Here is a 25061-nt window from a genome sequence, read left to right as displayed (position 1 = left end):
TGCAGAGATGCTCAACATCCTTTGCCACTGGGCAAGTGCAAATTAAAACCGCCCAGACCCAGCAGTCTCGCTCCTGGATATTTACCTTAGAGAAATGAAAACTTACATCCACACAAACAGCTGCACAAGAATGTCGGTAGCAGCTCTGTTCAGAATCCCCCCAAACCGAAGCAACCCAAATTGGAAGGCTGGGTAAATGAACAGCAGTTCATTTATGGAATACTACTCAGCAGTAAAAATGAACAAAATTTCTCTCGTTCTCTTTACCTGCCTCCCCCATCCCTCCCTTCCTTGTGTAATTGACATACAATATCTTTTTAGTTTCATCATACAGTGTACATCATAGTGATTTGATATTTTTATACATTATGAAATGATCCCCCTGATAAGTCTAGTTACTGTCTCTCACCATCAAAGTTATTACAATATCGTTGACTATATTCCCTATGCTGTACGTTATATCCCCATGACTTATTTACTTTATAACTGGAAGTTTGTACCCTTTAAACCTCTCTGCCTATTTTACCTATCCCCTCCCCCTCCCCACTCTGAACCAACAATTTGCTTCCTGTATCTAAGAGTCTGTTTCTATTTTTGTTTGTTGATTTGTTTTTTGTTTTTGTTTTTGTTTTTTTTTAGATTCCACATATAAATGAAATCATACAGTATTTGTCTTTCTCTGTATGACCTATTTCGCTTAGCGTAACACCCTCTAGGTCCACCCATGTTGTCACAAATGGCAAAATTTCACTTTTTATGGCTGAGTGTTATTCCTTTTTTTTTCTTTTTAACTGATAATCAATTTATTAAAAAGATTGATTTAAGCATCTGCAATGGTAACTTCAGCCTCAACTCCTGGCACAATACTGATGGAAATAATCTGTTTAACAATCTCCAAAAGTCTGTGCAAATCAATGGGTCGCTTGTGGATCCTCACCTGAAAACAGTCCCAAGTCTTAGAACCTTCACCACAAGGAGTTTTTCTTGTAGTGATGCTCAGAGTCTTGGTAGGCATCCAAACTAGTCCTTTCACTTCGAGATTCTTTTCCTTTGTGCCTCAGATCAAGTCAGCACATACCTTCTCTAAAGATTTTATGTTGCAACTGGGTAGAATAATTCTAATTCAGTGAAACATCACCTCTAGTTCCACGGGTGTCTTCCCAGTGTCTTTGTTTTTTTTTTTTTTTTTTTTATGTTTATTTATTTTTGACAGAGAGAGAAAGAGAAGAGCATGAGCGGGGGAGGGGCAGAGAGAGAGGGAGACACAGAATCGGAAACAGGCTCCAGGCTCTGAGCTGTCAGCACAGAGCCTGACCCAGGGCTCGAACTTACAGACTGCGAGATCATGATCTGAGCTGAAGTCGGATGCTCAAGCGATTGAGCCACCCAGGCGCCCCTTCCCAGTGTCTTTAAAAGCCACAGCTGTGGCATCACTGCCTGACCCACTTGTTCCTCAGCAAGAATGAACAGTGGTGTATCAGGAGCAGGAGAGGGGCCTCCAAAGCTCCGCTGTAGCTGCGACTGCATCTTCCTCAAAGAGTGGCTGAGTGTAATTCCATTGTGTGTGTGTGTGTGTGTGTGTGTGTGTGTGTGTGTGTGTGTGTATCTATCTATATATCTCTATTGTGTGTATCTCTTTATATATTCATATATATCTATAGATATATAGAGAGATACACATATGTATATATCACATGTATATATATGTATATATCATATGTCTATGTATATCTCACATCTTCTTTATTCATTCATGTATTGATAGACACTTAAGTGGCTTCCACATCTTGGTGATTGTAAATAATGCTTCAGTGAACATAGGAGTGTACGTATCTCGTCAAATTGGTGTTTTCATTTTTAATTTTTTTAATATTTATTTTTGAGAGGGAGAGAGAACGCGAATAGGAGAGGTGCAACGAGAGAGGGACAAATAGAATCTGAAGCAGGCTCCAGGTTCTAAGCTGTCAGCACAGAGCCCGATGCGTGGCTCCAACTCACAGACCGTGAGATCATGACCTGAGCCTAGGTCAGATGCTTGACCGACCGAGCCACCCAGGCTCCCGGTGTTTTCATTTTTTTTAAAGATTTTATTTTTAAGCAATCTCTACACCCAGCATGGGGCTTAAACTCATAACCCCGAGATTAAGAGGACTGAGCCAGCCGGGTGCCCCTCATTTTAATTTTTTGAGGTACCTCCATACTGTTTTCCACAGTGGCAGCACCAATTTACCTTCCCACTGACAGTGCACGAGGGTTCCCTTTTCTTCACATCCTCACCAGCACTTATAACTTTTTGTCTTTTTGATAACAGCCATTCTGACAGGTGTGAGGTGATATCTCAATTTGGTTTTGATTTGCATTTCCCTGAGGATTAGTTATGTTGAGCATTTTTTCATGTGCCTGTTGGCCATCTGGATGTCTTCTTTAGAAAAATGTCTATTCAATTCCTCTGCTCAATTTTTAATTAGGTTGTTTATTTTTTTTAATACTAAGCTGTGTAAGCTCTTAATATATTTTGAATATTAAGCCCTTATTGGATGTATGATTTGCAAATGTCCTCTCCCTTTCAGTAGGTTGCCTTTCCATTCTGTGGATGATTTCCTTCACTTTGAAAAAGCTTTTTTAGTTTGATATAATCCCATTTGTTTATTTTATTTTTTTATTTTTATTTATTTATTTATTTATTTATTTATTTATTTATTTTTATTTTTTTTTCTTTTTAACATTTTATTTATTTTTGAGACAGAGAGAGACAGAGCATGAACGGGGGAGGGGCAGAGAGAGAGGGAGACACAGAATCGGAAGCAGGCTCCAGGCTCTGAGCCATCAGCCCAGAGCCCGACGCGGGGCTCGAACTCACGGACGGTGAGATCGTGACCTGAGCCGAAGTCGGACGCTTAACCGACTGAGCCACACAGGCGCCCCACCATTTGTTTATTTTAATGTTAGTTGTCCTTGCCTGGGGATACTGGTCCAAAAAAATATTGTTAAGACCAATGCCAAATTGCTTACTGCCTATGTTCTCTTCTAGGATTTTTACAGTTTCAGGTCTTACATTCAACTTTAATCCATTTTGAGTTTATTTTTGTGTATGGTGTAAGACAGTGGTTAAGTTTCTTTTGTATGTGGCTGTCCAGCTTTTCCAACATCATTTGTAGAAGAGACTGTCTTTTCCCCATTGTACATTCTTGCCTCCTTTGTCATAGATTAATTGACCATGTATGTGTAGGTTTGTTTCTGGGCTTTCTATTCTATTCCATTGATCTATGTGTCTGTTTTCATGGCAGTGCCATAATGTTTTGATTAGTATAGCTTTGTAGTATAGTTTGATACCTCCAGCCTTGTTTTTCTTTCTAAATATTTGAGAAATAGCTTTGGCTATTAGGAGTCTTTTGTGATTCCATTCAAATTTTAGGATCCTTTGTTCTAGTTATATGAAAAATGCCATTGGCCACTTAACCAACTGAGCCACCCAGGTGTCCCTTAATAGATTTTATTCTTAGGTAATTTCTACACCCAACATGGGGCCTGAACTCATAACTCTGAGATCGAGTTGCATGCTCCACCAACTGAGCCAGCCAGGTGCCCCTCCTCTCTTTTTTTTCTTAATGAGTCTTGTTAGAAGTTTGTTGATTTTTGTATATGCTTTCAAAAAACTGTCTTTTAGTTTCATTATCTTTTCTGTTGTGTGTGTGTTGTTTTTGTTTTGTTTTTTGTCTCCATTTATTTCTGCTTTGGTCTTTATTATTTCCTTTCTTCTGCTAACTTTGGGCTTTGTTTGTTCTTTTTCTAGTTCCTTTAGGTGTAAAGTTAGAATTTTATTTTTTGAGGTAGTCCTGTATTGCTATGAACTCCCCTCTTGAAACTGCTTTTGTTGAATCCCATAGATTTTGGAAAGTTGTGTTTCCATTTTCATTTGTCTCCAGATATTTTTTAAACTTCTTTGACTTCTTTTTTTGACCCATTGGTTGTTTAGTAGCATGTTGTTTATTCTTAAAAATTTTTTTAATGCTTATTTATTAAAAAAATTTTTTTTTCAACGTTTTTATTTATTTTTGGGACAGAGAGAGACAGCATGAATGGGGGAGGGGCAGAGAGAGAGGGAGACACAGAATCGGAAACAGGCTCCAGGCTCCGAGCCATCAGCCCAGAGCCTGACGCAGGGCTCGAACTCACGGACCGCGAGATCGTGACCTGGCTGAAGTCGGACGCTTAACCGACTGCGCCACCCAGGCGCCCCATTGCCTATTTATTTTTGAGAGAGACAGAGCACGAGCGAGGAAGGGGCAGAGACAGAGAGGGAGACATAGAATCCGAAACAGGCTCCAAGCTCTGAGCTGTCAGCACAGAGCCAGACATGGGGCTTGAACTCGGGAATGGTGAGATCATGACCTGAGCCTAAGTCGGACGCTCAACCCACTGAGCCACCCAGGCGCCCCGGCATGTTGTTTATTCTTAATGTATTTGTGTTTTTTCCAGTTTTCTCCTTGTAATTGATTTCTAGTTTTGTACTCGTGTGCTTGGAAAAGATGCTTGATATAATTTCAGTCTTCTTGAATTTTATTGAGACTTGTTTGTGGCCTAATACATCCTGGAGAATGTTCCATGTACACTTGAGAAGAATGTATATTCTGCTGCTTCTGGTTGGAAGTTCTGTATAAATCTATCAAGTTCATCTGGTCTAATATGTCATTGAAGGCCAATATTTTCTTATTGATTTTCTGTCTGGATGATCTATCCATTGATGTAAGTGGAGTGTTAAAGTCCCCTACTATTATGGTATTACTGTCAATTACTCCTTTATGTCCATAAAGATTTGCTTTATATATTTAAGTGCTCCTATGGAACAAACTCTTGCTGCACATAATGTGATTGCAAGAACCCAATCTCAAAGGATACATGCTGTATGGTTCAATTTATGTGACATTCTAGGACAATGGTGATGAGAACAGATCAGTGGTTCCCAGGGCTTAGGGGTGGGGGAAAGCATGCCTACAAGGGGGATGATGGAATTATTTGGGGATGATGGAACTGTTCTGAATCCTTATTGTGGTGATTACATATATCTATACATGTAAATATTGTGGAAATGCACACCAAAAGAAGTCAGTATTACTGCATGATAATTTTAAAAACCATCTATATCCAGCTGGATAACTATGCAATAAAACAACTATAGCACAATGTTGTTCATTAAAAAAAGTTTTTTTTTTTAACGTTTATTTATCTTTGAGAGACAGAGTGTGAGCAGGGGAGGGGCAGAGAGGGAGGGAGACACAGAATCCGAAGCAGGCTCCAGGCTCTGAGCTGTCAGCACAGAGCCTGATGCAGGGCTTAAACTCACAAGCTGTGAGATCATGACCTGAGCGGAAGCCAGACGCTCAACTGACTCAGCCACCCAGGGGCCCCTAGTACAATGTTAATGGGAGAATCTAGGGGGTGAGAATAAGTGATCACTGAGCAATTCTTTTAGCTTTGCTATCTGCTTGAAAATTCTCGTAACAAATATTGGAAAAAACTATATCCAGAATGATTCTAAGTTAGAAGATTGAAGGCATCACACCTATTAACAGTGAGACTCTCTCTGAAGGGTGAAATTGTGGGTAATTAAAATTTTCTTTTTATATATTTCTGTATTTTCTATAATAAGCACCTATTATTTTATTTAGAGAGAGTAGAGGCTATATTTGATTTTTTTAAAATAGCTCTCCCTGACTCAGCATTTTGAAATTGTTTATTTATTTATTTTTAAGACAGACCAGAAGAACGCAGGAGGAGCAGAGAGAGAAGGAGAAAGAAAATCTCAAGCAGACTCCACACTGTCAGGCAGATCCCCATGTGGGGTTTGATCGCCTGAACCGTGAGATCACGACCTGAGCCAAGATCAAAAGTCAGACACTCAACCGACTGAGTCACCCAGGTGCCCCATAGGCTATATTTGATTTTAAGTCTTTTTTTTTTTTTCATGTATATGTGGAATCCATGCTTCTTGTAAGGTTCAAATGGTCCAGAAATAGGTAACCCCATAGGAAAAGTCCCTTGTATCAGTCCTAACACTGTTAACATTCTGTGGGTAACTTAAAGAATAAATCTTAAATTCAGGTACATTTCTTTCATGTTATGTCACCATTTAGAAATGAAGCAGCTCAAACATATTCCATTTTTGTTTCCCATTACTATCACCTAACAATAAAAGTTTTATATTTACAAGGAAGAACACAGGCTCTTTTCTAGGTTCAAGGCAGAGAGCCTGAGGTGCAAAGAAGGTGTGATAATTTTTCCTGATTCCAAGAACTGAGCCAGGAAAGAGTTTGCCTCCTTAAAACACGGGGCCGCCGTTCTTTGTTATTTTAAAAGCTGTAACTATAAAGATTTCCTTTCAATTTTTCTTTTGTAACTTAGGTCAAAACTAGAATGCTCTTTTGTTGTATGTTTATGTGTTGCATTGCCCCAATTATAAAATATTACCTGCTGAGAAAACGGAGGCCAGAGTGGAGAGGGACTGTGGTTGGGGAGTCTACTTCTGACACAGCCACCAACTCTCTGTGACCCTTCTTTGGGCCTCCCCTTCCTAGACTATATTATTTTTATAATGAAGAACAAAAGCGAAGAGTAACAATAAAACCTTCTACTGGGCAGCAGCGTGGAGGGTGCTGCAAAGACTGCTGGTTGTCCTACATGCCATTCTTCCTGAGTACAACATTTTTTGTATTTTTAGCTGAGCACATAATTGACCCACAAAATAGACTGTTTCCTTGCCTCCCTTGCTAGATGTGGTCAGTGGAAAATAAGCAAAATGTTTTTAAAGGGAAGGGGTGTTTTATTTTTCTCCAGTTACTCCTTTCTAATGGCTGGAATGTGGACATGATGGCTGGAGCACAAGCACCTACTTTAGACCATGAGGAAACTTTGGGAATGAAAACTACACACTGCAGATCAACCAGATAGAGCCTGGGTTCCTTGTTCGGTGGTATGTCATGCTAACCCTGGACTGCATGCCTGCCTCTGGACTTCTTTTTTTTTTTTTTTCTTTTTTAACATTTATTTATTTTTTGAGAGACAGAGAGTGAGGAGGGGAAGGGCAGAGAGAGAGGGAGTCACAGATTCTGAAGCAGGCTCCAGGCTCTGAGCTGTCAGCACAGCGCCTGAAGTGGGGCTCGAGCTCACGAACCATAAGTTCATGAGATCATGACCTGAGCCGACGTTGGGTGCTTAACCGACTGAGCCACCCAGGCGCTCCTGGACTTCTGGAATGTGAGAGGGAAATACACTTCTGTCAAGTGTAATCCGCTGGTATTTGGGGATTACTTTTGAAAAATTTAAAGTCCAGTTAGCAGACCGTGTAATATTAGTTTCAGGAGTACAAGATAGTGATTCAACACTTCCATACATCACCCAGTGCTCATCCGGACAGGTGCACTCCTTAACCCCTATCACCTGTGTAACCCATCCCGCCCCCCACCTCCCCTCTGGCAACCATCAGTTTGTTCCCTATAGTTAAGAGTCTGTTTCTTGGTTTGTCTCTCTCTTTCTCTCTCTCTTTTTTCCCCTGTTGCTCGTTTGTTTTGTTTCTTAAATTCCACACATGAGTGAAATCTTACGGTATTTGTCTTTCTCTGACAGACTTATTTTACTTAGCGCAATACTCTCTACTCCATCCGTGTTGTTGCAAATGGCAAGATTTCATTCTTTTTCATGACCGGGTAATGTTCCATTGTATATATAACCACTACATCTTTTCTTTTTAATTCTTAACATTTTATTATTTTTTATTTTAGAGAGAGACAGAGAACGCACGAGCAGCGGGTGGTGGCGGGGGGAAAGGCAGAGGGAGAGAGAGAATTTCAAGCAGGCTCCATGCTCAATGCAGAGCCTGATGTGAGGCTCGATCCCGTGACCCTGGGATCATGACCTGAGCCAAAATCAAGAGTAGGATGCTTGGGGCACCTGGGTGGCTCAGTCCCTTGAGCATCTGACTTTGGCTCGGGTCATCACCTTGCAGTTCATGAGTTCGAGCCCCGCATCAGACTCCCTGCTGTCAGTGCAGAGCCCGCTTCGGATCCTCTGTCCCCCTCTCTCTCTGCCCCTCCCCTGCTTGCTCTCTCTCTCTCAAAGATAAATAAACATTAAAAAAAAAAAAAGGAGTCAGATGCTCAACCAACTGAGTCACCCCGGTGCCCTGACACCACATATTCTTTATCCATTCATTAATCGACAGACACTGGAACTGTTTCATTAATTTGGCTATTGTAGGGGGGGCGCCTGGGTAGCTCAGTCAGTTGAGTGTCCAACTCCTGATTTCGGCTCAGGTCATGATCCCAGGGTTGTGGGACTTGAGCCCTGTGTCGGGCTCCGGGCTGAGCGTGGAGCCTGCCTGAGATTCTCTTTCTCCCTCAATTTCTCTCCCCTACTTGCTCTCTCTCTCAAATGAAATTTAAAAAAAAAAAAAAAAAAAAAAGGCTATTGTATAGACTGCTGCTATAAACATAGGGGTGCACGTATCCCTTTGAATTAGTACTTTTGTATCCTGTGGGTAAACACCTAGTAGTGTGACTGTTGGATTGCAGGGTAGTTCTATTTTTCACTTTTTGAGGAACCTCCATACTGTCTTCCAGAGTGGCTACACCAGTTTGCATTCCCACCAACAACGCAAGAAGGTTCCGCTTTCTCTGCATCCTTGCCAACACGCGTTTTTTCTTGTATTGTTGATTTTAGCCATTCTGACAGGTGTGAGGTAGCATCTCATTGTGGTTTCGATTTGCATTCCCCTGACCATGAGTGATGTTGAGCATCTTTTCATGTGTCTATTGGCCATCTGGATTTCTTCTTTGGAAAAATGTTTATTCATGTGTTCTGCCCTTTTTAGTTGGATTTTTCATTTTGGGGGTGTTGAGTTTTATAAGTTTTTTATATGGGATTTTGGGATTTTGTTATTCGCAGCCTTGTACAAGGCAGGAGAATCAGTGAGGGGGCTGTTTCAGTAATTGAAGGGAGAGTTGATGAGGGCCTGAGCCATGGTGGGAAGCGGGTTTAAGAGATACGTGAGACATGCTAAGTGCCCATGCCTGAGGGGCCTTAATGGGGATTGCTGATTTGTTTGATCCGGAGTTCAGCAGAAAGGTCTGAACCAGAGAAACCATACGCTCAGAGTGGTAAAGTTCCCACAGTCACACAGCCAGGAGGGGCTGGACCCTGAATGATGTGTGTATCAGTTACCTACTGATAACCTCCAACATGTAGTGCGTAGGAGTCAGGGGTCTGGAAGCTGCTCACCTTGGTGGTTCTAGCTTGGGGTCTGTCATGAGATTGCAGTTAAGATGTTGGCCACGGCTGCGGTCATCTGAAGGTTGGAAGGGGGCTGGAGGAGCCATTTCCAGGATGACTCATTCATACAGCAGCTGCCCCACCTTCACCCCGAGCCCCACCCCCACCCCGGTGCTGAGGGCCTGCCCTGTGTTGAAAGTTTTCCCCGAGTAAAGACCAATGCCACGTTCAGAAGTGCAGGGGAGAGACAGTGTAGCATCGAGGTGGCCTCTGATATGTTCCAGCAAGGGTGGCTGGGATGGGTAAGGGTAATGCTGTCTATAAGGCGTGTGGCCCACAACGAGTGTTCATGAAACACTATGGGGATAGGACTTGAGGTTCAAGTCCCAGCTTTGCCACTTGGTGGTTGTGGTGCTTCAGTGTCTCAGCCAAATGGGATGCTAATATCCATCTCATGGGGTTGGCATGAGGATTAAGGAAGGAAACACATGGGGCACCTGGCTGACTCCATCAGCAGAGCATGTGACTCTTGATCTCAGGGTTGTGAGTTCGAGCCCCACATTGGGTGTAGAGATTATTTATTTATTTATTAAAAAAAATTTTTTTTAGGGGCGCCTGGGTGGCTCAGTCGATTAAGTGGCCGACTTTGGCCCAGGTCATGATCTTGCGGTCCATGAGTTCGAGCCCCGCGTCAGGCTCTGTGCTGACAGCTCAGAGCCTGGAGCCTGTTTCAGATTCTGTGTCTCCCTCTCTCTGACCCTCCCCCGTTCATGCTTTGTCTCTCTCTGTCTCAAAAATAAATAAACGCTAAAAAAAAATAAAAAAAAAAAATTTAATGTTTATTTATTTTTGAGAGACAGAGAGACAGAACATGAGCAGGGGAGGGGCACAGAGAGGGAGACACAGAATCCGAAGCAAGCTCCAGGCTCTGAGCTGTCAGCACAGAGCCCGACATGGGGCTCGAACCCACGAGCTGTGAGATCATGACCTGAGCGAAAGTCAGACACACTTAACCGACTAGCCACCCAGGTGCCCCGAGATTACTTTAAAAGAACAAAAAAGGAAATACATGTAGAACATCTAAGCTGGTGTCTGGCACATCACAATTGCCCAAATAAAGCTTTACAGACATCCCTTGTTTTATTGTACTTTGCTTCAAAGATACTGCATTTTTTTACAAACTGAAGGCCAAGCAAGTCTGCATCAAGCAAGTCTGTGGACATCATTTTTCTAGCAGCAAATGCTGCTCACTTCACGATTCTGTGTCATGTTTTGGTCACTCTCATAATATTTCAAAAGTTTTCATTGGTATTATAGTCATTATTACTATGTCTGTGATCAGTGATTTCAGCTTGCTGACAGCTCAGAAGATGGTTAGCATTTTTTTTTTTCAACGTTTATTTATTTTGGGACAGAGAGAGACAGAGCATGAACGGGGGAGGGGCAGAGAGAGAGGGAGACACAGAATCGGAAACAGGCTCCAGGCTCTGAGCCATCAGCCCAGAGCCCGACGCGGGGCTCGAACTCCCGGACCGCGAGATCGTGACCTGGCTGAAGTCGGACGCTTAACCGACTGCGCCACCCAGGCGCCCCGATGGTTATCATTTTTTAGCAATCATTTTTTAAAAAGTAGTCTCTAAATTCAACGTGAGGTTTGAACTCATGACCCTGGAATCAAGAGTCACTGTTTCACCCCTGCAATAAAGTATTTTTTAAATTAAGTATGTACCTGGGGCACCTGGATGCCTCAGTTGGTTAAGCTTCTGACTTCGGCTCGGGTCATGATCTCATGGTTTGTGAGTTCGAGCTCCACTCTGGGCTCTGTGCTGACAGCTCGTAGCCTGGAGCCCGCTGCAGAGTCTGTGTCTCCCTCTCTCTCTGCCCCTCCCCTGCTCACGCTCTGTCCCTCTAAAATGAATAAACGTTAAAAAAAAATAATAAAATAAAAACAATTAAGTATGTACATTGTTGTTTCAGACATAATACTATTGCACACTTAATAGACTGCAATATAGTGTCAACATAACTTTTTTACCACTGGGAAACCAAAAGATTCATTTGACTGGCTTTATCGTGGTGGTCTGGAACCGACCCACAATATCTCTGAGGCATGCCTGTATGAGGTTAATTATCCTGCTCGAAATCCCCAGGGGCCTGCCCGTGCTGTAGCACCAAGGACATCCATAGGTTCTTCCGTGTAACCTTGCCCGCTGAATTTTACCCCCCTGCTTAGGGCCTGGCCCCTATCTTCCTGCACCCCTTTTCCCCCCACCTGACAGGCCATCCCCACGCCCAGCCCTGTCACTCTGTTCATTTCTTCCTGGAGCCTTTTTCTGGTGGGATCTCCCGGAAGGGGCTCGCCTTCCTCTGTCCCTCTCAACGCATGCGTCCTGCCTGTTTCTTGTGCCTGGCATCGTGCTGCGTGTGGCCTGGTGGGGGGAGTGGGAAGATCCACACTGGACCGGTTTGGGGGAAGGGGTGGGGCGTGGGGAGGGGGGTGGCTGACTCAGCTGAGTTGGAGGGCCTCCAGGGGGAGCAGGAGGGTAACCCAGCTGAGACGGTGAGCAGCAGAGGTGGGGGTGAGGAGGGTGTGGGTCTGGAAAGGCTGCCCGGAGGAAGCGAGCCTGAGCCCAGAGGTAAATGATAATCCCCTGCCACCTCCAGATGTCAAGCCAGCAGTAGGCAGCACTTGTGTCTTTTTCATCTGCACACTCTAGGTGCTCAATAATTGCTTTTGAATTTAATTGAGAGGAGGGTCATTTGAGGATTTGAAGAGTGATAGAATACCTGCTTTTCCCCCAAATATGCCCCACCAGCTTGTTCAAGGTGCTTGAAATCTCCCCCCATTAGATTCATGTTTGGCTTCAAAGCCAGTGCCTCCAGAAAGCTCCCTCTCAACTGTTCAGATCTGCACCCAGCATGTTCCGTGGGTGGTATCAGAGCAGCCCATTAGTCCCGACGAACTCATCTGACAAGCCATCTGTCACCCACAGCCCCAAGCCACCCTGAAATCGCCGAGTGTGTCGCCTGGCTCCGCTCCTCTTCTGGGCCCCCTCCGCCAACCCCCAAGTGACCTGATGGTGGTCCGAAGTCCCCTCTGAGTAACCCTGCCCCCAGCACTTCCCACCTGAGCTTTCACACTGGATGGCCTCACAGCACTTGTAGGAGGGAGGTGCACCGTACTAGAGCAAGATTCAGGATGCCTCAAGCTGACACTTGACTCCGGTGGCTTCCACGGTGAGGAAATTTCTGCTTTCTCATAACAAGGTGGCAAGAAGCGAAATGGTGCCAGTAGTGGGTGAGTGGCTCAACAGCGTCGTCAAGTACCAAGGCCATTTTCTTTTTTTTTTTTTTTTAATTTTTTTTTTCAACATTTATTTATTTTTGGGACAGAGAGAGACAGAGCATGAACGGGGGAGGGGCAGAGAGAGAGGGAGACACAGAATCGGAAGCAGGCTCCAGGCTCTGAGCCATCAGCCCAGAGCCCGACGCGGGGCTCGAACTCACGGACCGCGAGATCGTGACCTGGCTGAAGTCGGACGCTTAACCGACTGCGCCACCCAGGCGCCCCTCAAGGCCATTTTCAATCTTTGTCTCTGCCATTGCCAACAGGTCAGCCATGTTTTTCTTTATGGTCACAAGATGGCCGCCTGTCGGCAAGTGTCACGTCTAGACGTGACAACGTACAGTGAACGAAGAGAGCTTTCCTGGAAGCTGCTAACAATTCATCTTTATGTCTCAGGGGCCATAATTATGCCGCTGCTCACTCAAAATCCAATATTACTGCAATGCTGGGAGATAATTCTCTGCGGGTCTCTCATGTTTCTGCACACCTCTCAAAGAGGTGTGTATAGCAAACAGCCTTAAAGGTAGCGTTTTCGTCCAGGTCAAAGGGCAAGTTTATTAAGATCTGGTGTTAAAAGACTCAGGTTCCTGGGGCACCCACGTGGCTCAGTTGGTTGAGGGTCCAACTCTTCATTTTGGCTCAGGTCATGATCCCAGGGTCGTGGGATTGAGCCCCGCCTGGTGCTCCACGCTGGGCATGGAGCCTGCTTGAGATTCTTTCTCTCTCCCTTTGCCCCTCTCCCCTGCTCACACTCTCTCCCTTGAACCCTCTAAAATAATTAATAAATAAATAAATAAATAAATAAATAAATAAATGGAAAGTTTCAGTTTCCCTAAGCTCGGGGTTCCTCTCCTATAACATAACCCACTGCAGTCACATGGCCACCCTTTACTGCAAAGGAGTTGAGAAATGCAGTGTTTGGCCAGCTGAAATTTCCATTTCTATGGAAGAAGGGAGAACGGATATGGGGGCAATCGGCAGTCTCTGCCATAGTTACTCCAACAAAACTGTGGTTCCGTGAGGAAGTCAGGAGGAATGATGTTGGAGAGGCAACAAGAATGGCTACACAGAAGGGTTGGTGTCCTGGCCCCACTTTACAGATGAGGAATTGAGTTCTAGTCAGGGAGGTGTCGGGGCCAGATCTGCTGACCCCTGACTTCAGGTTTTCTCATCATTTCCCTGCTTCTGCATCAGTACAGGTCAGGGAAGGTCACGGCAGGGAAGGCCTTCTCTCTCTCCTCAAAACACTCAATCCTCTTGGCTTCCACGAGAGCTCTGCCTTCTGTTCGTCTCATCTTTGGTCTTGCTGTTTCCTTCTCCACTTTCTCTTCCCAGCCTGTCACTGATGGGATTACCAAGGCTCAGCCTTTGCCCTCGCGCCTGTGTGTGTTCCTTTGGCCTGTGGCATTACTAGCATCTCGTCACCATAACCCCCTCACTCCTGTCTGCCCTTTGGACCGCTCTTTGTGCTCTGGACTTGTGTAGCCAGCTGCCCGCCAACATCCCCACTGGGATGTCTTACAGGCACCTCGGATGTCACAAGTGCAAACTGACCTCGCTCGGTCACCCACAAACTTACTTCTCTTCCACTCTGGTCTTGGCATCTTCAACATCTCCTCTCCCTCTTCTTCTGCATCCACTCCACCCCAACGCCACTGTGCCTGGACTGTTGCTGGAGCTTCCTCCTGCCTCCCTGAAGCCACCCTGACTGGCCAGCCACTCCTTACCATCCTAAAATGAAGGCAGCACACTATTCTTAAAACCTTCAATGGCTATTATTACTTTTAGGAAAAAGGCCAACATTCTTTTCGTGGTGTGGCAGCCATGTGCCCATCCCCCATGATCAATTCTTTCCTTAATTTTTAAAAATTTATTGGGGGCACCTGGGTGGCTCAGTCAGTTGAGTGTCTGACTTCAGCTCAGGTCATGATCTCGCAGTTCGTGAGTTTGAGCCCCGCGTCGGGCTCGGTGCTGACAGCTCAGAGCCTGGAGCTGCTTCAGATTCTGTGTGTGTGTGTGTGTGTGTGTGTGTGTGTGTGTGTGTGTGTGTCTGCTCCTCCCTGTTCATGTTCTGCCTCTCTCTCTCAAAAATAAACAATAAAACATTAAAAAAATTATTTATTTATTTATTTATTTACATTTTTAAGCATTTATTCATTTTTGAGAGACAAGGAGAATGCAAGCCAGGGAGGGGCAGAGAGAGACAGAGACAGAGACAGAGACGGAGACAGAGAGAATCTGAAGTAGGCTCCAGACTCTGAGCTATCAGCACAGAGCCTGACATGGGGCTCAAACCCACGAATCATGAGAGAACTGTGAGATCCTGACCTGAGCTGAAGTCAGATCCTCTACCGACAGAGCCACCCAGGTGCCCCTTTAATTTATTTTTTTAAATTAATTAATTTTTAAATTTATATCCAAGTTAGTTAGCATATAGTGCAACAATGATTTCAGGAGTAGATTCCTTAATGCCTCTTACCCATTTAGCCCATCCCTCCCACCACCCCTCCAGCAACCCTCAGTTTGTTCTCCATATTTATGAGTCTCTTCTGTTTTGTCCCCCTCCCTGTTTTTATATTATTTTTGTTTCCCTTATGTTCATCTGTTTTGTCTCTTAAAGTCCTCCTATGAGTGAAGTCATATGATTTTTGTCTTTCTCTGACTGACTAATTTCACTTAGCATCATACCCTCTAGTTCCATCCACGTAGTTGCAAATGGCAAGATTTCATTCTTTTTGATTGCCGAGGAATATTCCATTGTATATATATATATATATACCACATCTTCTTTATCCATTCATCCATCGATGGACATTTGGGCTCTTTCCATACTTTGGCTATTGTTGACAGTGCTGCTATAAACATGGGGGTGCATGTGCCCCTTCGAAACAGCACAACTGTATCCCTTGGATAAATGCCTAGTGGTGCAATTGCTGGGTCGTAGGGTAGTTCTATTTTTAGTTTTCTGAGGAACCTCCATACCGTTTTCCAGAGTGGCTGCACCAGCTTGCATTCCCACTAACAATGCAAAAGAGATCCTCTCTCTCCACATCCTCGCCAACATCTATTGTTGCCTGAGTTGTTAATGTTGGTCATTCTGACAGGTGTGAGGTGGTATCTCATTGTGGTTTTGACTTTCCTTCTTTATTTTTTGAAGATATTATTTTACTTTATTTTATTTTATTTTTTTGAAAGCGAGAGGGCGCAAGTAAGTGAGGAACAGAGAGAGAGGGAAAGAATCCCACAAGAGGTAGAGAAAGAGAGAAGAAGAGAGAGAGAGAGAGAGAGACAGAGAGAGACAGAGAGAGAGAAGTGGGGCTCGAGCTCATCAGATGCAGGGCTCGAATTCATGAACCGTGAGATCATGACCTGAGTCAACTCAAATGACTAACTGACTGAGCCACCCAGCCGTCCTTAAGATTTTACTTTTAAGTAATCTGTACACACAACACAATGTGGGGCTCAAACTCACAACTCCGAGATCAAGAGTCTCACACTCCACCAACTGAACCAACCAGGTGCCCCCATTCTTTCCTTCTTTAGAAAGAGCATCCTTGCTTATAGCCAGGCACAAAGCCATTTATATAGACTCCATTTCCCAGCCTCCCTTATAGCTGGGATGGGCCAAATGATTAAATCATGACTGACTGGATGCAGGCAGGTGTTGGGTTCTAATGTGTGTGTGTGGGGGCGGGGGGGGGCTTCCTTTGCCCCTTTTCTTTCCAGCTGACTAGAATGCATACATGATGGCTGAGACTCCAGCAGCCATCTTGGACCATGAGGAGGAAGCTAATACTGGGGCCAGTAGAGCAATAAGACAAAAGGGGCCTGGTCCCTAACACTGCTATGCACACACCTGCCAACCTATGTGCTTTTCTTACGGGAAACAGAAATAAAATGTGATCTAATTTAAATCACTTATTTCGGTTTTTCTCAGAGTCCAACCAAATCCCATTCCAATCACATGGCCCCTACCACCCTCTGGGGTCTCTCAGCTTGTGGCCCTTCACCTTTGCTCACTCTGCTCTAGCCATAGTGCCAGTTTTGAGTTTTTCCTCTGCTGTGATGCAGGGCCTTTGCACATGTTCTTCTCTCTGCCCAAAGCACGCTCTTTTCCTGGCCATCTCCAACTCACCCTTCAAGCCTTAGCTGGGGTTTCACTTACTCAAGGGAAGCCTTTCCTGACTGCAGAGGCATACTTAGAGTATTTGATATCCAGAGTAGATTTTTTTTTTGAAGATATCCCTCTTCTATACGTGATTTTCAATAATAATCATGACATGAATAGCAACCGTGACCAATAAAAAATGTAGTGCAAAATTTCTTTTATTGAATTTCATACATATAATCATCATAGTAAAAAATAAAACAAATATTATAGTACAATAAAATGTTTTAAGCAATGGATTAATACCTTTTAATCAATGCATTTTTTGAGGAAAGGGAAAAATGTCTATTTACATCTATTGTGGTAATAAATGATAACACTGCATTTTCTGTTTTCTAGCCTTCTGCAGACATGTCAGACTCTGTCGAAACTGATCTTTGCAGGGCACCTGGGTGACTCAGTCGGTTAAGCAGCCAACTTTGGCTTGGGTCTGATCTCATGGTTCATGAGTTCGAGCCCCACATGGGCTCACTGCTGTCAGTGCAGAGCCAGCTTTGGATCCTCCGTCCCCCTCTCACTCTGCCCCTGTCCCCTCCCCCCCCGTGCTCTCTCTCAAAAATAAATAAAAAACATTTAAAAAACCCTGATCTTTGCATATTTTTAAAAATGTTTATTCACTTTTTTTTTTTTCAACGTTTATTTATTTTTGGGACAGAGAGAGACAGAGCATGAACGGGGGAGGGGCAGAGAGAGAGGGAGACACAGAATCGGAAATAGGCTCCAGGCTCTGAGCCATCAGCCCAGAGCCTGATGCAGGGCTCGAACTCACGGACCGCGAGATTGTGACCTGGCTGAAGTCGGACGCTTAACCGACTGCGCCACCCAGGCGCCCCTTTGTTTATTCACTTTTGAAAGAGAGGTGTGGGAGGGGCAGAGAGAGAGAGGAAGACAGAGAATCCGAAGCAAGCTCCAGGCTCAGAGCTGTCAGCACAGAGCCTGATGCGGGGCTTGAACTCACAGACCGCAAGATCATGACCTGAGCCGAAGTCGGACACTTAACTGACTGAGCCACCTGGGCTCCCCTGATCTTTGCATATTTTTATGTTCAAGAAGTAGCTCAGATTGATCAAATTTATCAATTTATCTTTGATCATAATTAACCAAAGAATATTTTCAATTAATTTTTATTTGGAAATGTTCTTTCTCACCCGAAGCAATAGACACACAAATAATTAGGGAGAGCCTTAAACATAAGGATGTTTGGTGGAAATTCAGAAAAAATCCATTTCAACAAGAAATTCCAGAAATTGCGGTATTGTCCACATGTAGTTCTTCAGGATCGATTCTAGCAGCTCTCAGATAACTTCCCTAAGTTGAAAAATTTTAAACGAATAAGAACTCCAAATGGTCACATAGAACTATGCTACCAATGTTTATTCCAAACGGACTGTTTAAATGAAGGACAGTGCAACAGGGATTCGAGACACAACATTCCTCTGAAGTGAGCATGAACAATTCTGCATCCACATGACCGCGGGTAGCTGGTCCCGGGAGTGGCTCAATGACTGGGAATTGTCCCAATTAATTTCCAAGCAGAATACAATGTTTTTTAAGGGATAAGTAATGAAAATGTACTAATTTGAAACTTACATGTATATTACTAAAAATTAACAGTAACAGAAACAATCGTTGAGGTCTTAAACGAACAACAGAACCTGGGGGGAGGACACTGTTTAGAATTGCTGGTATGCAGTGATAATAAAAAGCAGACTCACTTTTAGTGGGTTCTTATTGTTTTAAAATTTGGTACTGACGATACCCCTTCTTGCTGCCTGCATCGGGGCGGATGCTCCCTCCCCCACCCTCGGGTGTCCTCCTCGGTAAGGCTCCTTCCATGTCCCTTTGAGAGGCACTTACCTTAATTACATGTGCGTCTGTGTCATGACTTTATCATCTGTTCCCCGCTAGCTTGTCTGCTCCTCGCGGGCAGTCACCATCCTGCTCGTGGCTGTGCCCCAGGTCCCCGCCAAGTCCCCGCCAAGTACTTGGCGCCCACTAGGGCCCCAGCACACAGCTGTTGAACAAATGTAGGTGAGGAACCTGGTGCAGAGTATATACTCAATAAAGGGTAACTACATTCACTGTTTCCTGCAGCGTGTTTAGAGCCTGAAATGTAATAGATGTTTGAACGCCGCCACATTTAACATCAGGAAAATGCTGCCTGACTTTTGAAGCATGGATTTTCTCTTCCCCAAAGGTCATTCTCGGAGGGCGGCAGTCACATCCGCTTCATCTCTGGGATCCCTTGAACACCAACCAGCAGAGGGTCTGGTACAAAATAGGAGCTGATGAATATCCAATCAGCAGAGTTTATTGAGGATCTGCTACACACCAGGAATATTCTTTCATGGGTATGGTTTCTACCAGTTACAACCCCCTGGGGTGGGCACGAGTGCTTTCGCTTTACAGATGAGGACAGTGAGACCCAGAGAGGTTAGAGGACTTGCCCAAGATCACACAGCCAGTAAGTGCAGAACCAGCTTTATTCCAGGTCTGCCTGGGCTCTAAAGCTCCTCTTCTTTCCAGGCCTCCTGGTTCCCCAACAGGGTGTGTGGGCCGGGAGGGAGGTGGCTGCAGTTCAGGGGTGGATTGGGTGGGGGTGGGGAGCCCGTCCTTCTTCAGGCTGCAGGAGTCTGGGCTTCAGGTTAGGCGTGTGCCAGGTCCCTGGGATGACTCCTGGCCCTGCACAGTGGTGAGCACTTCTGGTCCTTCCGTGGGGTTGAGGCGCCCCTGCACAGATGGGGTGGCCCTGGCTGAGGGTTTGGGGCTGAGTGGCAGACGTGAGTTCCACTGTCAGTGAGCTCCCACCACCGAGAGCTGTGCAGCCTGGGAAAGGAAGGTGGAGAATGGTTGGTAATAGGAGCATCCCCGTACAAGATTAGAAATACTAAGTCTGGCCCAGAGCTGGGCACAGGCAGAATTGGGCACCCGAGGTGCTCTGCCAACGACAAGGTCTTCTATTTCTCCTCCATGTTCTATTCCCTTGCTCTCCCTTTTACGATCCAGGAGGAACACGGCTCACATCAGGGTGGGCTGCACACCTGATGGGGGCACCTTCAGGACCCCGGATATTGCTGGTGCACGCGTCCAGCCTCCAGGTCGCCCTGGACCGAAGCGGTCCCTAGGCTCCTTCCACGAGGATGTCCCGACAGCTACCCCGCTTCCCCCCGCCTCCTCTCCGGCCCGCGGCCCACCGGCCAGACTCTGCTGTGAACCGAGGCCCGGGTGCGGACGAGCCGAGGGGACCCCGGTCGGCGCGGAGAGAGGAAGAGCTATGAAACCGGGCTGGGGCTGGGTTTGGGCGTCTCAGGCGGTTTCCTGGCGCCACCTCGTGGCTGTGGTCGGCGTTGCCGCGCCTGCTCTGAATGGGCTCCAGGCTCGGGGCGTCTGGCTGGGGTTGGGACACTTTGGGCTCTTGGGCTGTGACACTGAGGCGAATCCCCACCTCTGTTCCTGTCCTTTGAGGACGAAACAAGGCTCCGAGGGCCCCTGAGGCCTGTGGCAAGCGGAAGGGTGGGGAAGGAAGCACTGAGGGGTCCAGTCTAGAGAGGCAGGGATTGGGGGTGACCCTCCCTGGGGCTCAGGAGGGGAACAGTGCCCCACTACCTGCATGATAGCTCTCTTGACCACGAGTCTAATCCCATAACCTTTCTAGATGTTCATGTGTGGCCCAGGTGAGATAACCTGGGTTGGAGAGGGCATCATCCACTCTCTCCTGATCACTGAGGGCAGGTGCGGGGAGCTGGGGCCACAGCCCAGGTCCCAACTCTTGTCTGGGACCAGAACTCAGGGTGTGGCTGCGGAACAGAGACAAGTTCCCTGGGCCCAGCCTGCTCCCCTGTGGGGCTTCCAGCTCCGAGGCAGCTCCCGTGTCAGCACGACTGTGTCCATCCATTGCCCTGAGACATCTCCAGGCCCAGCAGCCAAGGGCAGCAGGGCAGCAATGTGGGAGACCCTGGGCCCCGCAGGACTCCTCACAATACCCCAGGACCCTCGCCAGCAGTGCCCATGGCTGCTCTGGTGCTCAGGGAAGTCCAGGAATGCCCCTTGGGAGAGGGTGTGGCCATCTATTGGACTGCTCTGCCTTAAAGCCCCCACGGTCCAGGGGTCAGCCCTGTAGCTCACCTGGCTGGCTTGACTTCTTGCCAACTCCCGCCTCAAACTTTCCATTTTAGGTGCACTCACCTATGTTCCTTTGCATACCAGCTTCTGGGACTTCATGACTTCTGGGCACATTCTTCTCTCCACTCTTTAATTTCTGCCTCAATCAAGAGAAAATCTTAGAAAATTTTATCAGGCAGGATTTGCACGTGCAGAAATGAAAATGGTAGTCAGTATACAAAGTAACAGAAGCCCGAGAAGAGCTGTCTATTTTTGGCAGGTGACGGCTTCCAGGGAAGGTCAGCTGAACAGAGCCTCTGGTCACAGTCTGCCTTCGGCTCTCCTGAGAGGGGACTGGAGCCTCTTCTGGAGAAGTCGGTGAGGTTATGAATGGGTCCTGAAAACCTGGGGCTCCCAGCAAGTCGATGGCGAGGTCTGTGCCTGTGTGTATATGTATGTGTGTATGTGTATATGTGTGCCAATGTTTATGGGGGGAGTGGGCTCCTCTGGATTTCTGCTTCTCAGTTGCCACTTGTTCAATCATGAGGTCAAAGCATGAGGGTTCCCAGCTGACAGAGGTGGTTGTGCCTGGGGGAGCAAGAGGAAACTCATCAGCAAAGGATCAAGAGCATGTGGAAGCTGGGCCAGGCTGCCCTTTTCCCTGTCATATTTTCTTTTTTTTTTTTTTCAACGTTTATTTATTTTTGGGACAGAGAGAGACAGAGCATGAACGGGGGAGGGGCAGAGAGAGAGGGAGACACAGAATCGGAAACAGGCTCCAGGTTCTGAGCCATCAGCCCAGAGCCCGACGCGGGGCTCGAACTCACGGACCGCGAGATCGTGACCTGGCTGAAGTCGGACGCTCAACCGACTGCGCCACCCAGGCGCCCCTCCCTGTCATATTTTCTATAGTCAACACACTATTTTACCTAGGGGCGTATAGACTATATTTTATTTTATTAAAACAATTTTTTAATGTTTATATTTATTTTTGAGACAGAGAGAGAGCATGAGCGGGGTGGGGGGTGGGGGAGCAGAGAGAAAGGGAGACAGAGAATCTGAAGCAGGCTCCAGGGTCTGAGCTGTCAGCACAGAGCCCGATGTGGGGCTCGAACCCACGAACCATGAGAACATGACCTGGGCCAAAGTTGGACGCTCAGCCGACTAATTTTATTTTAAAAAGCAGCAGAGATATCTCATGTGGTCTGGCTGCCCTCTCTCTGCCGGGTGCTCGGCTGGGACCCGGGGCTCTCCCTTCACCCTTCCCGATGTCCTTTCCCCTCCACTGTGATGGGCCCCCCTCTGTACCCCACATCATCCATGGTTTACCCCTTCCTATCGGTGGGACACATCCTCTAACTTCCTGAGAAGGGCTGGTGGGAGGGAACCCTTTCAAGAATGTCTTTAGTTTACTCTCACATTTGATTGCTACTTTGGCTGGCTCCAGAATTCTGTGTGGGAAATCACTTTCCTTCAGAATGTTGAAGGCGACGAGGCGTTGGCTTCTTGTATCTAAGGTTGCAGTGGAGCGGTCGGAAGCCATTCTCGTTCCCGACCCTTTTTAGGAAAGTGACCTATTTTTGCTCTTTGAAAGCTCATAGAATATCCCTGTCTGAAATATCATGATGATGGGCGCTGGTGAGGGTCTATTTTTGTCCATTGTATTGGCACCTGACAGGCCATTTTAGTCTGGAAACTCCTATCCCTCACTTCAGAGAAATGTTCTTGAATGCTTATCTTTTTTTTTTTTTTTTTTTTTTTTTTTTAATTTTAGAAACCGCTTTATTGGGATAAAATTCACATACCATACAACTCACCTATTCAAAGTGCACAATTCACTGGCTTTTAGTATATTCACCAAGTTGTGCACCCACGACCACAATTGATTTTAGAACATCTTCATTACTCCACAAAAGATAGCCTATACCTCTTAGCTGGCACCCTTTCCTCATTCCCCCATCTCCTCAGCCCTGGGCAACCACTCATCTACTTTCTGTTTCTTTCATAAAAAAAAAAAAAAAAAAAAAAAAAAAGAAGAAGAATTTATTTTTTCAGTCATCTATCCACTCAACCTGGGGCTCGAACTTACATCCCCGAGATCAAGAGTCGCACGCTCCACTGACGGAGCCAGCCAGGTGCCCCTCCTTTAAGTGTTGATAGATTTGCTTATTGTGGACATTTAGATGTAAACGGAGCCATACGATATATGGTCTTTGTGTCTGGCATGGCTTCAAGGTTCATCCTGATATTTCGTGCTGACATTTCATTTCTTTTTATGGCAGAATGATATTCCATTATATGGCTATGCCCCCATTTTATTTCCCCATTCGTCAGCTGATGGACATTCGAGTTGCTTCCACGTTTTGGCTTTCTGATCAAATAATTTCCATCTTTCTGTTTTCTGTCTCTTTCTGTTCCCTCCTCTGCACTTCCTGCAGTTTGGGTGCTGACTTTCCTGAACGGGTCTTCCATTTGAGCAGGAGGAGATAGACGTTGGAGGGGGGACAGCGGGCAGAGAGAAAGGGCAGCCCGCCCTCCACTGTTTGGCAAACGTGTGTTTACCATGAGCGGACGCAGGAGCCTTGCCAAGGCCGAGGCCTCCACAGGTAAGGGGAGTCTGAAAGCATGGGGACCTGGGGTCGGAAGGAGCCGTAGGAGAAGGGATCCCTCCATCAGACTCCAGGCCCCCAGCAGCGCCCCTGAAGAAAGTTCACCTGCCCCCCCGGGACAGAGCAATGTCCCCTGGGACATCATGGTCTTGGTGTACCAGAACTGCATCCCTTTGGGAGAAAAGACTGTCCCTTCCCAGTCGCCTCTTCCCTGATGTCCTATTCTAGTGGTTTGGGGATGGTCACTTCCGGACTATTGAGCTGCCCCTCTGGGGAATGAGACACTTGCTAGATTCCCCCTCTTTCGGGCAGCCCTCCCAGATCACCTTGGAGCCCTCTTCTTGATGGGTCTGCAGTGGGGGCCGCGGTGCAGGTGGGAACTGGCAAAGAGGGAGAAGCCTCAACATCACTTTGCGCTAGGCTGGGGGTGGGGCTGCCCGCTGTCTTCTCACGGGGGACCCTGGGGGCTGTTTGCTCTGGGAGCAGCTTTAGAACAAAGGAGTAGAGTGCGCAAGTACCTGGTTTTCCTGGTTTTGCAGCTTTAGCAATTCCAGGGCAACAGGAAAGTCCCTGTCCATATCCTGGGCCTGCAGCCGGGCTCCTTACGGTCCAGCGCGCACACAGGTCTCTGGGATTTTGCCTGAGATTCTGCATCTCTAACAAGTTCCCAGCTGAGGCCTGTGCTGCGGGTCTGGGGACCACACTTTGAGAAGCAAAGCTTTAGATAATGTTGAGGGCGTTCTGGGAAGAACGGTATTACCTCAATCCCTAAAATCATAGTGGCTTAAACAAGTTAGAATTTCCTTCTCTCCATGGTCAGAAAGACCAAGGGTGAGCTTTTCAAGGCTGGTAGGCCAGCTGCGCAAATGTGAGGGACCCAGGTTCCTTCTCTCCTGTTGTTTTGTCATCCTTAACATGAAGTAAAGTTACTTTCTCAGGGTCACACAGCCAAGATGTGGCAGAACTACTGTTTGAACCCACATCTTCTGGCTTTAAATCCCATGGTCTCGGGGCGCCCGGGTGGCTCAGTCAGTTAAGTGTCAGACTTCGGCTCAGGTCATGATCTTGAGGTTTGTGAGTTCAAGCCCTGCGTCGGGCTCGGGCTCTGTGTTGACAGCTCAGAGCCTGGAGCCTGTTTCAGATTCTGTGTCTCCCTCTCTCTCTGTACCTCCCCCGCTCATGCTCTGTCTCTCTCTCAAAAATAAATATTTAAAAAAATAATTTAACAAAGTCCCATGGTCTCTGCTCAACCTTGTGTGATGAGTGATGGGCGGCCATCTAGGACATGCATCCAGTAGGAGTTCGTGGTCGTGGGGCGTCAGGAGCAGGTGACTGTCAGGGATCCAGGCAGTGCCAGCAAGGCCTCTGATCAGATGAGCAATGGCTGGGTCCTGGGGACAAGTTGGGGACCCTGGGGATACTGGGGACTACCACAGTGTGTGTGGTGGGGGGAGTGGTAGTCAGAGAAACTGGGACTCCAGGCAGGGATGGAAATAGTGACCTCTCCATCATCCCTGCTCTGCCGTCATCCCTGCTCTGCCGTCATCCCTGCTCTGCCGTCATCCCTGCTCTG

General features: G+C 46.5%; 2 long non-coding RNA genes and 1 pseudogene across 5 annotated transcripts in view; 1 reads left to right on the top strand and 2 right to left on the bottom strand.

Moving 5' to 3' along the window:
- Nucleotides 1–751: 751 nt before the first annotated feature.
- On the bottom strand, nt 752–1527 carry LOC121029228 (40S ribosomal protein S20-like; annotated as a pseudogene).
- Nucleotides 1528–5865: 4338 nt separating this feature from the next.
- Nucleotides 5866–25061, top strand: part of LOC121029312 (uncharacterized) — a 30300-nt gene continuing 11104 nt past the window's right edge. For 2 of the 4 annotated variants that reach the window (XR_005789674.1, XR_005789673.1), the window contains exons 1-6: nt 5868–5920; nt 6835–6970; nt 12258–12501; nt 18976–19129; nt 21160–21312; nt 23318–23485. This is a non-coding gene — a long non-coding RNA (uncharacterized LOC121029312). Of the gene's footprint in view, nt 5921–6834; nt 6971–12257; nt 12502–18975; nt 19130–21131; nt 21313–23317; nt 23486–25061 lie in introns of all 4 variants that reach the window. The other 2 variants (XR_005789675.1, XR_005789676.1) reach the window with 2 other exon arrangements.
- On the bottom strand, nt 17728–21120 carry LOC121029313 (uncharacterized). Its single transcript, XR_005789677.1, has 3 exons — nt 20964–21120; nt 18636–18792; nt 17728–18086 (listed from the first exon to the last, which is right to left on the bottom strand). It is a non-coding gene; the product is annotated as an uncharacterized LOC121029313 (long non-coding RNA).

Source organism: Herpailurus yagouaroundi, unplaced genomic scaffold (genome assembly GCF_014898765.1).
Source record: "Herpailurus yagouaroundi ecotype Mexico unplaced genomic scaffold, PumYag 139, whole genome shotgun sequence".
NCBI lineage: Eukaryota > Metazoa > Chordata > Mammalia > Carnivora > Felidae > Herpailurus > Herpailurus yagouaroundi.
This window is presented reverse-complemented; position numbering and strand designations above follow the sequence as displayed.